The sequence below is a fragment of the Myotis daubentonii genome, chromosome 3, assembly GCF_963259705.1.
Source record: "Myotis daubentonii chromosome 3, mMyoDau2.1, whole genome shotgun sequence".
Lineage (NCBI taxonomy): Eukaryota > Metazoa > Chordata > Mammalia > Chiroptera > Vespertilionidae > Myotis > Myotis daubentonii.
This window is the reverse complement of record NC_081842.1, coordinates 79258881-79274605: the sequence shown is the minus strand read 5'-3', so window position 1 is coordinate 79274605 and position 15725 is coordinate 79258881. Positions and strand designations below refer to the sequence as shown.

At 42.1% G+C, this 15725-nt stretch overlaps 1 protein-coding gene across 8 annotated transcripts in view; it reads right to left on the bottom strand.

Moving 5' to 3' along the window:
* Window positions 1-15725, bottom strand: part of ST3GAL6 (ST3 beta-galactoside alpha-2,3-sialyltransferase 6) — a 109891-nt gene that overhangs the window by 69049 nt on the left and 25117 nt on the right. The window lies entirely within an intron of this gene.

Sequence of the window (15725 nt, the reverse complement as noted above, 5' to 3'; positions counted from 1 at the left end):
TTACACAGATGCGCTTATCCAATGGCTCAACTATAAGTACTTGTGAATAAACACATAAAAAGGGAAAATTAGAAGAAAATTATGTTGGCCTATTATTTTCAAAATGCCCACTAAATGTGCAGAAAGAGACATTTTCTCAGTCTCTTTTATCAACACAACATAATCTATGCGTAACCCAACAAACAGTTCCATTGTTTCAAAGCTAGTGGCTTCCCTACTACTTTCTCATGTTGGATAAGAAAGAAAGAAAATCGCTCAGAACAAAATTTTATATGGAAATTTGAAAACTTCTTTCAGAAGCAGTAATGAATATCTATTTTTCTCTCTCTCAATAGAAAGTGAATATATGCCTTAAGATGTAAATAAACATTTCATTTCCTTAGTCCTTGAAATGACTTTTAAGTGTTATGCATTACAATTTTTACAAGTCCTTTTTCTAATTTTATAAAAAATGGATAAAAGCGCTATTAAAAATATTTCCCATATCCTCAATTTTGATGCACCTTTAGATGCACCTATGTGATTTTTCAATATCATAGCACAGGTAAATTCAGCTAATTACGTGCTTTGTATTAAATGACAGTATAGTTCATCACACATTTGTAGACAGAAAAACCTTGACACCTTTCTAAAATATAAATGCAAAAAAAGCCTTTAGAGAACACACATATTTTTAAAACCCAAAACATGCTTATTTAGTTCTCACTTTTACTTCAAAGATAGAAATAAATAAGTCCTCATTTCCACCTGCAATTAAATACAAAAGACGAACTTATCATATATGGTTCCACAATAGGTCTTCTATTTCAACGCCTGTGACTTTAAACAAGTACACTATTTCCCTTGCATCTCTTAATACATTTCTTTTTTTAAAAAAATATATTTTATTGATTTTTTACAGAGAGGAAGGGAGAGGGATAGAGAGCCAGAAACATCAATGAGAGAGAAACATTGATCAGCTGCCTCCTGCACGCCCCCCACTGGGGATGTGCCTGCAACCAAGGTACATGCCCTTGACCAGAATCAAACCCGGGACCCTTGAGTCCGCAGGCCGACACTCTATCCACTGAGCCAAACCGGTTCTGGCACATTTCTTGTTCATCTGGACAATTGCATGTATCACTCCTCTCACTCCTACCCATATCTGTTAACCTCAGTCAGGGTAATGCAGTGTAGAATGTGCAAATGTGGTTGCATGCATTTCCAAATAATGTAATGCTGCCTCCCTTTTCATGGTGAAATAAGTGTAAATGGGACTCTTAAAATAAATCATTCCTTTGTCTTCCTAAGTAGAATACACTGAACATAATTTAAACTTTCCTTGATAATGAAGGTCATCATAACAAATGTCATAATTGTGCTGTGCTCTATTCGAGTCGAGACCTCTGGAACTACTGAGCGCGTGGGCTGTGTGCTAACCTGTAGCGACTATCCAGTCAAGGCTGACAATCTTGCCTCCCAGGTGGCAGCTGGCGCTTCCCACTGCTATTAAGGCAGCCACCACCCCGCATTCCACTGTGATAAGTTAGTTAAAAATGAATGCTATGTCAGGGGAAAGCAAATAAACTAAACGAGCAAACTTTTGTTTACACATACTTCTAATTTAGTATACATAATCCCTGTGGAGCGTCCACACTGGTTGGAAATCAGAAGACAGGGTTCATGGCCCAACTCCACATAATTCCCAGCTTTGGGGACCTTAGGTAAGCCTGTTCCCCTCTTCCAACCTGAGGACCCAAACATGCATTTATCATCATTCCCCAAATATTTTTAAACAAAGGAAACCACATGTAGTATCTACATTTTATCAAACAATCCCCTTAACTCATGTGTTTACACTTGAGAGCACACCACCAGAATGACAGGCATCTGGGACAACACATGACACAAAAACATGTGCTGAGTATGTTTGTGTATTTTACTGTTGTTTGTTTTCTAACCCTAAAGTGTGGGGGAGAGACTGTCCCATAATGAGGCTGCCGGCGGACGCACAAGCGGGACCCGGGACAGAAGAGGGAGGTTCTTACTGCAACCACTTAGAGACTGATGGGAACTGATGTTTATCTGACATAAATCAGCACCCTTTCCCCTGCCTCCACTTCATGCTGGTTCCCGGAACCGGCTGCTGTCCTGACCTGGACAAGCACATGATTTCCCATACCTGCTGGCATCCGCATACTAGTACTGTGACTACCCTCGCCCCCACCCCTTTTTACTCTATATAATCCTTTGGCACCCGCCAAGTGGGCGCAGGAATCTATTTTGCCTTGCAGCCACCCTGGTTGTGTCTCCTAGGTTAAGTTTCCCTTCATAAACTCTATTAATTGCCAAACTGGAGTGGTCAATTTCTTTCTTTGCCTTTTCTTCTATCCTCCAGTTTAGAGGTAGATTTTCTTTCTCTGGGCTTTTCCGGGGTTTGAGTATAACTAACAATTGGCAAGCCAGGCAGAAGGACCCCCCCCCCCCAAAAAAAAGGGCTTTGGGAAAAGGGCACCTGGAGGGGAAATCCCAGGTTGGACATATACATCCATGTGGGGTGGCCCCTATACTCGATATATGTGTGAGTGCAGGGATGCCTCCAAAATGCCAGGTGATCTCAAACATCTGTGTCAAGGCAGGAAAAGTCATGGCCACAGCCATAGGCTGGTCCCTATTGTGGGTGGTTTGACTGGCCACTGACACCCAGCTAGATGCCATGGTTAGAAAAGTAGGAGGAGAACTGAAACTAGAAAAAGACATGGGAATGTCTACACTCTGTTAGCTCGGGATGGCTGACAGAGGTGAGGGAGGAAAGGCCCTTTGAGCAGAGCACACTCTTCTATGGAAGCCATGAGGTCTCTGTGTGCATCTGTTTGTATGTTCATGTGTGTCTATATACATGTGGTGTTTGTGTGGTACTTTCTACCTTCACGTGGTATTGTTGACTGGTAAAAGAGCTATGTTTAATTGGCTTAAAGGATTTAAGCACTAAATTAAGGAGTGAGTATTCTAAAATTGTCAGAAATACAGAAACCAACCTAAATGCTTTTCAGGATCAAGAGATTTGGGAAAATATATTAAAACTAGCTTATGTTTGGTAGTTTAATTAAAACAGGTACATCTTTACCTTTTGTTTTACCTAGGCTTAAAATTAATCAGCAAAAATAATTTAGAATGAAGGCTGATTTTATCTAAAGTCTCATCAAGTTTTGTGGGTAATCTAAACATAATTGTTAAGTCCCAATAAAATAAATAGACGTAAGTAGAATAAAAGGCCTTTAGGTGACAGCTTTAGCAATAACTGTAGAAGGTTTATGAAAGAAGCCTTTGAAGAAAATATTTTTAATGTGTGGTCAAACTTGCCAAGATTAAAATGGATTTAATTAAGTGGATTTAAATATTAAAAGTAAGATGTTGTAACAGAGTTTGGTTCTCTTTCTCTCAGTTAAAAAGACAAAGTTTTTTTGGATTGTGGGTCTGCTCCTGATAAGATATTATAATAAGTTTGCTGCCTAGAAAAGAAAGATTCTATATTTTAGCAAAATAATTTTCTGGCCCAGCATGCTAACTGGTTGAGCCTATGAACCAGGAGGTCATGGTTCAATTCCCAGTCTGGGCATATGTCTGAGTTGTGGGCTCGATCCCCAGTGTAGGACATGTAGGAGGCACCCAATCAATGATTCTCTCTCATCATTGATGTTTCTATTTCCCTCTCCCTCTCCCTTCCTCTCTGAAATCAATAAAAAAAAACCCTGGACGACTTTCAGCAAAAGGCAGCAACAACAAAATCTATGAAGATTATGGCACATATGGATGAAGTCCACCGTGCTTCTGCAAAGATGACCCCTCATTGCCAGATTTCTGCTGTTCTGATGTCCTTGTAATATGGCAACAAGCTGCTCCTGAGTCAGGGAAATTAAGATGGGCAAACAAGGGTTGTCAATCAAATGAAGAGACAGGGCTATGGGAAACCTGACAGTCACTTGGTTCTTCCAGGCTCTCTGGAAAACTCCATGTCTCAGTATTTGCGTTCCTTCATTCACCCTAGTGCCTTTAAGCAGGACTTATTTCAACTGCCACTCCATCTACCTTGATGGCAATTACCATCCAACCATCCACCGGATACAGTTGGTGGTGTCCTCCATTATATCCTTGTTGTGTGTTTATCTTCTGGATGGGTTGTTGCCTTTCCTTGCTGCAAGGCTGATGCCCTCACAGTGACGAAGAACTGTGAGAAAATGTGTTCCCACTTGGGTTTGCCTTCCAGCTGCTCCCTCCAGGCTATCTGCCTCGCCCCACCATGTGCCCTGGGATGGTGGCTCTGGACCTGGCACTGTCTTCCTTCCTGACCTCTGTGAAATGGGCTCATATTGATGACCTAACGCTAACCTGTGAAGATTTCCTTTGTGCAGAAAACTTTGCAGGCTTTCCTGAACCACCTACAACAAGGAGGACAGGCAGGGAATATGCAGAAAATTCCAGGTCCGGGCACTGCAGTAAAGGCCTTTAGAGTCGCATGAGACCTGCATTGTCACAAAGTACTAGCCTAATCTATCCCCTAAAAATCTGGAAGAGAATTTTGTGGAATTCTGGGGGACTGGTAAACATTTATGCCCTACATAGCACAGTGCCTTCAACCACTATATTGTCTAGTTAAGTAGGGACATATGTGGGATTTAGGGAGGCAAACAACAGGCTGCCTTTGAGAAGATAAAAGTACTGGTCAAATTAAAGTCCTTGGAATGTCCCCGGCAGGGTTACCATCTGAGTTAGACGTTTCAGTAACCCTGGAGGCATGGGCTGGGCATTCTGGCAAAAACAGCAAAAGGAAAGAGTGTCCTTGGATTTGGTATCAGATATACCCTAATAGAAGAGCAATTACTGACAATGCATACAGTGCTCTTACCAAAGAGCGGGCAGTTACAATAAGAACTTCCCTTGCTGTTAAGGGTGGGCGGACAGACAACATGGTCCGTGGAACTGGCTCTTCCACGGCTCAGACTCCCACACTCACTGAATGGCATGTTTACTGACAATAGAGTAGCACCGTCAAATAGTCCTCTGCCTTCAGAGAGGCAGCAATTATTAAGCCCTGTTGAATCTACGGACCCTCCAAACGCTCCCATTCCTGTTCCTGAGCCAGCCCTGGCAATCTGCAAAGAAGGAATATGGGAAGTTCCGGCTGGAGCCTGGTAGGACTCTAGGCAGGATAATCCATCTACCTGGATGGCAGTTACCATCCAACCATCCACCAACACTACCTGGGTGGAAACAGGAACAATGGGCTGAATTAGGAGCTGTTTGGTTGGTAATCATGAATGAACCTTGACCGCTGATCCTATATACTGACAGGTGGGCCGTTTAAAGGGAGTGCCTTTATGGCACAATGACTATAAAGGGAAAGGTGGATAATTACGAACAAATCTTTATGGGGACAAGAGATTTGGACTCACAAGAACATGAGTCAGACCTTGTCTTCCATGTCCCTGCCTATAAGGCATCCACACCTTGGTAACCAGGAATCAGATGCCTTGGCAAAAATACACACTTTAGCGAGTGAGCCATCAGTTGGCACTACAGTTGGGTGTACCGGAAGAGTAGGCGTAGCAAATAAGCAGGGCTGCCTTTAAAAATACAGTGACCTGGTCCATACAGTTATTGAATGGAGGTTCCATCTCCTATATCAGTGATTTTCAACCTTTTTCATCTCGTGGCACACATAAACTAATTACTACAATTCTGTGGCACACCAAAAAAATATATCTTTTTGCCAATCTGACAAAAAAAAATAGGTATAATTTTGATTCATTCACACCAGATGGTCCAACAAACTATGATACAGAGCACCAGGCCCTATGGTCCCCGGACCTGGGACAGTGTCTGCAATGGGATGTCCCAGGGTGAGTCAGATACTCCCCAGCCCTGTGTGGGGAGGAACTGCTCAGTCTCTGGTGGGATCCTGTTATCCTAATGCAATGAGGAGCCACGGAAGCACTATTGAAATAGGAGAGAGGGTAGGAGTCCTGGTCTGGCATGTTCCTCCCCGTATTCACCTCCTCACGCCAGGAAGCACCACCTCCCCTCGCCCACATGTATGGTTTACACAGTCTGGTCAGCTTCCAAAGACTGCGGCCACATAAACATCTAAAAATAAGGCCACAGTGTAATTCTCATAGAGGGAGAAGATCTCCCAATTCAAGTCCCTACTAAATATTTTTCTTTCTGATCTTAGGCTTCTGCTGTTCTGGTGGCATCCAGTTTGTCTTCCAACAGCCTAAAACATGCGTCATATGTAAGTTTCCCTTAATAAACTCTATTAATTACCAGCCTGGAGTGGCCAATCTGTTTCTTTGGTCTTTCCCTGCCCTCCACTTAAGGGGGAAGTTTTCATTCTCAGGATTTTTCCCAGGGTCTGTGTGCACTAACATAAAGTCAGCTGTTCTCTTTTGCTACACAGTTAAATGCATGGGTTTATGCTTAATGCGGCCTGTGCTGTATTCTTATTGGTCCGACAGGAAGATGCAGTTGGGCGTTGCTTTTGCAGAAAGCCCAGCATCTGCTGATGGCAAAGGGAACAAAGCATGTGAGGGATATGAAGGTCTGCTGCTTCCATCCCCTCAGGCTGTGCCTCCCTTTGCACTTTGGTCCGTCTTCCTCACTCACTGTAATGCATGCTATCTTGATGTATTATAGGGTATTTTTAAAATGACCTTAAATTTATTTTGGTATTAAGCAAGAAATAAATTGAATATTAAGTATGTGTGTGTGTGGGGGGGGGAAGCATGGTTCTGTTTATTGAGAAATCATTAGTAAAATCTAAGTGATGGAGAGAATTAAGGTTTGGGATTATCTGAGTCAAAGTTCAAGCCAGTGAGGTGCTTGGGATACTTAGACACATCACTGAAGTGGCTGGTGGCTCAGACAGACAAGATAGCCAGCCCAGACACGGGCCCTTCTAATATGTGCAACAAATGTTAGCTTTCCTTCCTCCTCTTGTGCTGGATGAGCAGAGAACTGTCAAGGAACTGGCCTCCAGCTGGTTCTAAAAGGCAATTCACTGTATGGGTGAGAGCGGTGAAACACTTTGGCCGGAGGCCATGAGCCACGCTTCATGATGACAAGTAGGGCTGTCAGTGCGGACAGGGAGCTTATCTCATCCCAAAGACTGAATGCAACTTTTTTTTTCCTGCCTGTGGAGGTATCGCCCGAATATGAATATAGAATATGTTTAAGACTATCTTGGAAGGTATTTTACCATGGGCCAAAACAATCACCAGACAACTACTTAAATACTCAAAGTAAATATTTAAGGCTCCACCCCGAATAACATCATTTATGCAAACATCCAACAAGGATGACACCAGTATCAGCAATTTTTTTAAAAAATATATTTTATTGATTTTTTTACAGGGAGGAAGGGAGAGAGATAGAAAGTTAGAAACATTGATGAGAGAGAAACATCGATCAGGTGCCTCCTGCACACCCTCCACTGGGGATGTACCCGCAACCAAGGTACATGCCCCTGACCAGAATCAAACCGGGGATCTTTCAGTCCGCAGGCTGACGCCCTATCCACTGAGCCAAACCGGCCAGGGCTAAAGACATATTTACATCTAAATAAGGTAGCATATAACATAGAGGAAAAGTTCAGTATTTACATTTCAATTTGCTTATCTGTCACCCAAAACACAGATTTGGGGAAATTTATGTATTATTTCACAGAGCACAGAAGTATGGGTAATCAACATTTTCATTCACAAATGTGGTTTAGTTGTAAACAAAGAAGTACGAGAGAATGTTCTTTTTTTTTTTTTTTTTTTTCCCAGAAAGTACAATGCGCCTGCTCTTTGAGGAGCTGCTGCATACACCACCTGAGAACATTTAGGAAGCTCAGCCACTCTCTTGTATTTCACAGACAATTCAAAGCATCCATATTCAAGTTGCAAAACAGACTTGGACCAGCCAGGATATCCCTGTGATAAACTATAGTTCCTGTTTGCTCACAGGAAATATCTTCCAGAAATAAACACATTCTCTAATTATATTTTATAAATGGGAGGACCATTTTGCTTTGAGCAAAAGTGTTCAAAGGAAAACTAGTTAGAATGCCTGTTATGTTTTGTTTTTAAATTATAGCCCCGGTCGGTGTTGCTCAATTGGTTGGGCATCATCCCATGCACTTGAAAGGCTGCGGGTTTGATTCCCAGGAGGGAGCATGCAGGAGGCAGCTGATCAATGTTTTGCTCTCACATCAATGTTTCTCTCTCTCTCCCTCTCCCATCTTCTCTCCCTTAAAATCAATTAACAATCTTTTTTAAAAAATTATAAGGTCCTTCAATATAGCTTCATTTACCAAAACAAGCAGGTTTTCCAGTTCTTGACACTAAACACGACAGGCGCCAGCTTCTTGGCTGCAGCTGCTCTTAAACCCAGGTTCTCTAAGACACCCTTTGCGGTTTATATCATAGAAGCAATTGTTCATCTAAAGTGTGACTAGAGGGTCTCAAGGGAGAGTAGGACTTACTATTGGCAGAGATCAAACGTTTATTTCTTAAATTGTATTTAATCCAATATATGAACAACCTACATCTGCAAAAGTGAGCTCAATCCTAGCAACAGTTTTTCCGTCTCTTTAAAAATAAAAGTGTATTTTAGTTTGTGCAGAGCTTTAAAACACTTGTATGTCCACTTCACTTGAGGATCAAAACAAGCTTGGTAAGTGGGTGTGCGGGCACGACTTTAACGCGTGAGGGAACTGAAAGTTTCTGAAGTGAGCTGACCCAGGTCACACAGTCTGGGAGACAGAAATAGACTGACAGTCTGACCACTTGTGCTCAGGGTTCTATTCCTGGTGCCGTCCTGTCTCTCAAAATAAAAGGCAGGAGGGGAACTCAAAAGAGAATTCTAATCTATAACTTCCTGACAGTGCTCTGCTGGCGGTTAGGGTTCCAAAAGGGCAAATTCAGATATTGGCGAAAGGGAAGTGGCCCCCGGGCAATGTTCTCCAAACTGACTTGGCAGGTGCCTGAGTCAGCACCAGCTGGGCTGGTCAACATTCCCTACTTGATCTGAATCCCCTCAGGTAAGTGCTTTGAAACAAGCACCTTCCAATCTGGTTCTTACGCCTGCTCAAGTGTGAGAAGTACTGCTCTGGGACATGAGAGCCTGGAGGGAAAGAACCAGGGAGGGAAAAAGGATTTACTCAGATACAGAGACCACAGCAGATAGTAGAGTGGTTATCCCCACTGGACTGAACGCTCCGAGAGCAGGACTGTCTGTCTTGTCTATCATTTTGTTTCCAGCGCTTCTAACAATGCCTGCCACATGGAAGACAAGTAGACGTTGTTGGAGATAGTTGCAGATACTATAACTAGATGCTCTGTATTAATTTTTTTTACCCCAAATGCTTCATATTTGGAAAATGCCCCGTGAATAATGGCTGATGAGAATCTTAAGATATATGAGTGCTTAGCATGTGCCAAGCCTGTGATAAGTGCTTGGGGCGTATTATCTCACGTAACCCTCACATTTGTGAGGGGTGTGGTCAACTTACAACTCTCATGTACGGATGAGGAAACTGAAGCTCTGAGAGCAGCAGTCACTTTTCTGAGCTGATAAGCAGCGGAACCAGGACTCAAACCCTTATTTCCCAGACCAGAGCCATGCCTCCTTCCCGATGTGAGCTTTTTTTTTACAAATGCACACAGGCACATCCTTCTGATACCAGACTGTCATCACAGAATGTCTCTCTAATCCGTCTATCGCACCAGCTCCTTGAGCAGTATCAATTCCAGGGGTTGGTGAAATGGAAAGCTTATAGTCAGAAACTGTGCTAAAATAAAACCCTATTACTCCCAACCTTGTTTTTCCTAATCCCATTCCTCTGGATTTTAGTAAATCCATTAATTTTTTTTCTCCATGGTTCTGTTGAATGTCCTAGAGCAGTGGTTCTCAAACTGTAGTATGCATAAGAATCAAATTAGAGGGTGCTCGGTTCATGCCATGCATACTCCCGAGTCCCAGAGCAACCATGAGAGCATTACTTATAAAAACAAACAAACAAAAAAGAACCTATAAAATGTCACTTGAAATTGACTGTATTTTTATTTTTAGGCTCTCCTAATGCTACTTCCAACAACCTACTAGGAAAAAAGGTATATTCAGCAATAATTCTGGAAGCATTGTTCTATTCACCAAGGACAGAAACCCTGTGGGCATCTCAATATCACACAACACCAAGGAATAAAAGCCCTCAATTTCACTCTTCACAAAGCTGAGCATGTACACACAGACCCGCCTGCCTGGCCTCTCTGTGCCAGTTCCCTCTAGACCTGGCTGCGGGTGCTTCCTGATGCCCACATGTAGTCTCAGCCCCACTTTGCACTCTGGGACTGACTCTGGCCCAAGAAAAGGGAGCCCCAGGAGCTCTCAAGTAGCTGCTCAACCGGTTGGTCAGATTCCCGCTGACTCCACGCTGACTTTGGACATATCCTCTGGACCTGGGTTGTCCAGGTCCCTGACCTAGAGCCTCGTTCTTCAATGTCTGCATTCTTCTCCTTCAGCCATCCAGCAGCTCTGCAGCTGAACTTCAAATTTGTTAGTAAGTGGGATCCCAAACCATTCTTCATCCATTCTATCCTCATATGCTCTCTGCTTCCTCGGTGACAGATATCCTGCTCTCCTGATGCTGTCTCCTCTCACACCCAATGCACTGCTGCTCAACAGGAATACCCAATAACTTGCAAAGCTGTGCACATTAGAAAAGGACATGCCCTCTGTCTTCACATAGCCCCATGGCCACATTATCTTGGCATGGGCAGGGTTTCAGCCATAACTTTCCCCTTAGCCAGGTGCCCCTGTTCACAGCTCATCTCCACAACCTTACCAGGTGGCCCTGCTGACAGCCTGTGTCCATCCATCCCTGGGAGAGGCCCTTCTCCATTCAGGTCTCCACCATCCTCAGCTCACAATGACCTCTCCCCAAGACTGTCAGAACTTGGCCAACAGATCTTACATCCTGCCCTCCTTCCTCCTTGTATTTATTACTCGGTTTATGACTAGTCTCTGCAATCACATGCCCATGGGAGCATTCGCTCCAGCTCTAGCTGTGCATTAATGTCTAGATTCTGGCCCAGCCCTATGGGTGCACTAAGCCCCCCAGACCTAGCCATCTTCATACAGACAAGCCTTACAGAGACACAAAGGGCCCACCGTGACAGACGTAAAGGCCTCAGTTCTCCTCAACTCATTTACCACCTCTTTTAAGTGTAGTCCTTATTACCAATTGGATGGTCCAAATGTGTCCATGACCTCATTTCCATACCAAGGACCTCCACCCTCTGGTGTTGATGATCCTGTGAATAGTGGCACAGCTCACTAAGTGCTTCCTAAATGCCTAGCACCACACTAAGCCCTTCGCACACACAATGATGCAGCAGGGGTACTACCCTCCCCCTGGGCTGAAGATGCTCAATTCCCAGAGCAGTGGCCAGAATTCAAACTCAGATCTGTCTGGGTTGTGTTTTTTTTTTTTTCAATTGTACACTGTAGGAAATGATAATTACTATATTTTTAAACTATGACATCATGAATTTAATATATCCACTTAATAACTTTTTAAAGTAAAGCAAGAGGATATGCATTAAATGTATGCGTTTATTAAAATACACTTACTTAGACACATTATAATATGAAAAACTCTTCATTTCACAATTAAAGAGAATCAGTAGTGAATCGGTAGTCTAGTTGACAGGATTTTGCTAGAAGGACCTAAAAATGCTCAATAGGGCATATATGAAGAATAAAATAGCATATATAAAATTAAGTAATATGCGATATTACTGAAAAAGCTAAATTTAAATATGAGGTGTTGAGCTACTGCTTTTATAAAAATTAAGGGGGAGAAATTCTGATATTGCTGAGTAAGTTAATATAAAATTGTAAGTTGATTTATGTGCCCCTCCCCCACCAAAAAAACCCTTTTTGTATAATATCAACAAATTGGACCAACTGTACACATTCTAAGTGGTTTCTAAATACATTGTTATGTTTATTTCTGCAAGGCACAAAAACATATATAATTAACTTATTTTCTCTCCTCTTCCCCCAATTCTGTTAATACCATGATAAGCAGCTAGTTTCTATAATCTATACACATATACATATACCTTCTCTTTCAGTGTTTGAAGAAAGCCAGTGCTTTTACTAGACTTTCATAGACAGATACGTCCATCTAATTAAAGCTACACTGTCACTATCAAAGCAGATGACTGAATCTTCCCCTGAAAGTTGGATGTGCTCACTGCAAAGAATACAAAAAAAGAAAGAAAAGAAAAATGATGTTTCAACAGAATTTATTTATTTATTTTTTTTAGTAGCACAGCGGGACACACTCAAATCATTCAACTAATAGCATATTATTCTGGATGCTAAGAATAAAGTGAAGTTCCTGTTTTCAAGATTTCTCCCTTTAGATTCAGCTATACTGAAAATACACAAAGAAGTTTTTAAGGGAACTTCTTATGTTCCTACAGTTTCTTCATATTTTCTCCCAGAGGGGACACTGTCTCTATTTCCTTATATTAATTTCCCACTAATAAGATAGCCTCCAAGGAATATTAGGTATTCTTAACAAGTTAATGATTATGGCCATTTTTTTCAATTAAGTTTACTGAGATAAAAATTTTTTATAATAAAATTATCCACTTTTAAGTGTTCAATCTGATGAGTTTTGACAAATGCATATGATCATGTAACAGCCACCAAAATCATACTAAACATTTTCATCAACCCCAAAAGTTCCTCTTTGTAGTCAGCTCCCTTCCCCAGTTCCTGTCTCTTGATCGGTTTATCACTGTAGTTTTTTGCTTTTTCTAAAAGTTCATATAAATTCTTATTTCTGGCTTATTTCAATAGTATAATTGGAAAAAATGTCCACGGTGTTGCTGCTACCAGGAATTCATTCCTTTTTATTGCTAAGGAATAGTTCATTGTGTGGCTATACCATAATTATCAATTCACCAGCTAATAGACATTTTTTTTCTCCCAGTTTTTGGTTGCTGTAAATAAAGCTACATTGACCATTTTAGCACAAGTCTTTTGGTGGGCATATGTCTTCATGGGTCATAGAGTAAATGTATGTTTAAGTTTATATGAAAATTTTAGACTGCATTCTGATGCCTATTTCTAAACAACAGATTTGCTTCAATCTCTCAGTTAAAAGGAAAGAGCCCCTACCTATAACAATTCAAATTATCGACATCATTGAAAACCACAAACCCCTGACAGAGGACAGAAATGATCAATCTATTGATAGCTAGCCCTCATTATGCATGCGTACTCTTCTACTTCAGGATATGGGGAACAGAGTTCAGTCTGGAGAGGGAGCCAAGTTACACTGTTTCAGACTGAGTATGATTATGTTGTGAGAAGAAAAGCTAAATATTGCAGACCCTGCTACTCCAAGTGTGGTCCATTGACCAGCAACAGGGGCATCACCTGGGAGCTTGATAGACAAGAGTCTCAGCTCCACCCCTTCATCTGCTGAGTCAAACATGCATTTTAAGGAGATCCCCAGGTGATGGGTGTGTTTGAGGACCCCCGCTGCAGTCCGAGGGGAAAGGAATGATGTGCCACTGAGAGGATCAGGGCTTCACCAGAAATAGTTTTTAGAAGAACTGGAAGATTGTTCTAAATGCCATGCTATCTTTTTTAAAAGTCCTTTGGGCTTGACCTTTTAAAATTTCCAATCAACAGAATTTTCTTGGAAGACACTAGGGAGACTCTCAGAGAAGTCACTTTCACCATGTAGGGGCTGTTTGAGTTTTCTCTGTAAATTCCCTAGTCATTTTCATTTCTGTGTTGTTTTCAGTCGTATCCTCCCATTTACGACCAGTATCGCTGTGACACTACTGGTTATTTTTGAGAGGAAACTCAGAGGTGGGCAACATGAGGCTTACAGTTGCTCATATGGAAACAATACTAGTTAATAAGAATACAAGCATAAACTCTGTGTTTCAACTGTAGGCCTACTTTTGCCCGCCCCTGTATAGGACCCCTCTCAGATTATGCCTGTAGGGCATGCTTCACTCTCTGCATCGCCTTCTGACTTGCCTAGAAGTGCCAGCCAAACCACCAGCCACACCTTGACACCAACATTTCCAACGACTGCTGTTCACAATGTGGACCCCAGAGTTACAGATCCCAGAGCTGGAAAGACGGCAAGGGCTCAGGCCATTTAAACCGAGTAAGGTCTTTCTTAAGTCACCATAGTCCAGAACAGCAGCCAAGCTTTAGAAAGAAGTTAAACTTGCCAAAGGTTACCTCACTTAGAAGCAGCGGTGTCCGCAGCACAGGAGAACATTTTTCTGCGGATCCTCCTCCAGGGCGATGCCTGCCTCATCCTGGCTGCGCAATAACAACCCGCTAATTTGTGTTTCATGCCAGTCCTCTCTGAGCTCTGTGGTTTTCCATTCCTGAAGCACCTCCCTCGCCTGGCACTGCACGGCCTGGGTCTCACCCCTCCAGCGTCTCTGCCTGTGTTTCTAGGTCTCCTTTTCCTCCTCAGCACAACCTAATACAGGTGTCCTCAAGCTCTTATCTTAACCCTGTTTCCCAGACCCACATTCTCATTGCTTCTCAGCTACTAACAATCACCTCTGATCTCTCTTCCCTTTAAGCCAGCCCGCACGCTGCACCTGGCAGAAGATCCAAAAAGCCCAGCTCTCACTGTGTTACCCGCCCCTCAGGAAAACCTTCCCTGGCTTTCACTTTTTGCCAAATCAACATAAAATCCCTTATCCTGGCACTGAAGACTTCTATAAGTTACTACTTTCATCTTCTCAGTTTCTTCTTTGTAGGCAGCAGCATAATTAGGTGTTAAGGTTGCCCACCTGGCTATCGGCCTTCCTAGGTTTGAGTCTCAGCTCTCTACCTCTGTACCAACCTGAGAGGTTGCTTACCCTCTTTATGCCTCAGTTTCCTCTCCTGTAAAATGGGAATAATCATGCTACCTAATAGGCTATTTTAAGTAGTAAATATAAAGCACTTAGGTCAATGTTTGGTACGTGGTAAGGACTTGTAATCTTGTTTTAATTCTTCTTTTAAAACTAAGGAAGTATTGGCTGCCCATACACCAAGCCCTCACTAAAAAGCTTCCTTTATAACATCTGGGAAAGATCCTACAGAATTCATGGCATCATGTGAATAATAGCTTCCAAAAACTTAGCTGCCATTATAGTGCTAGCTTTCATTCTGCACATTCATTTCAACATTTCAAAGTATCTGTGATAGGAAGCCTTACTCATTTTCTTCTGAATATAAAATGAAAGGCACTCAAGTTAGTAATAATTCACTCGCAAAACTTGTCTTAGAATTAGACTCTATTTCTGGCTATAGAAGCCACACCCTTATATGTGTTTTTTTTTTTTATAATAAAAATGCTCTGAATCTTAATACAAACAAATAACCCAGGTTTGTAATCAGCATATCAAATTGAAGCAAGAAATAAAATCAAGAACTCTACAAAAAATCTGCCTTGGAGAATAGGTTTTATCTTTTGCTCTGATTTGGATCCATTATAATGTTGAGAAGGATTCAAATATTGTGTTCTAGGCTCGGAAGCAAATCCCAGGGTGAGTGAGCAATGTCTAGCAAGGGAAGGAGAGCTGAGTGTTCCCGGGCGCTGGACTAGGGAATGGGGGCAGAAGAATAACTACTGCCATGCATGGCAAGGAAAAGAGTGTAAA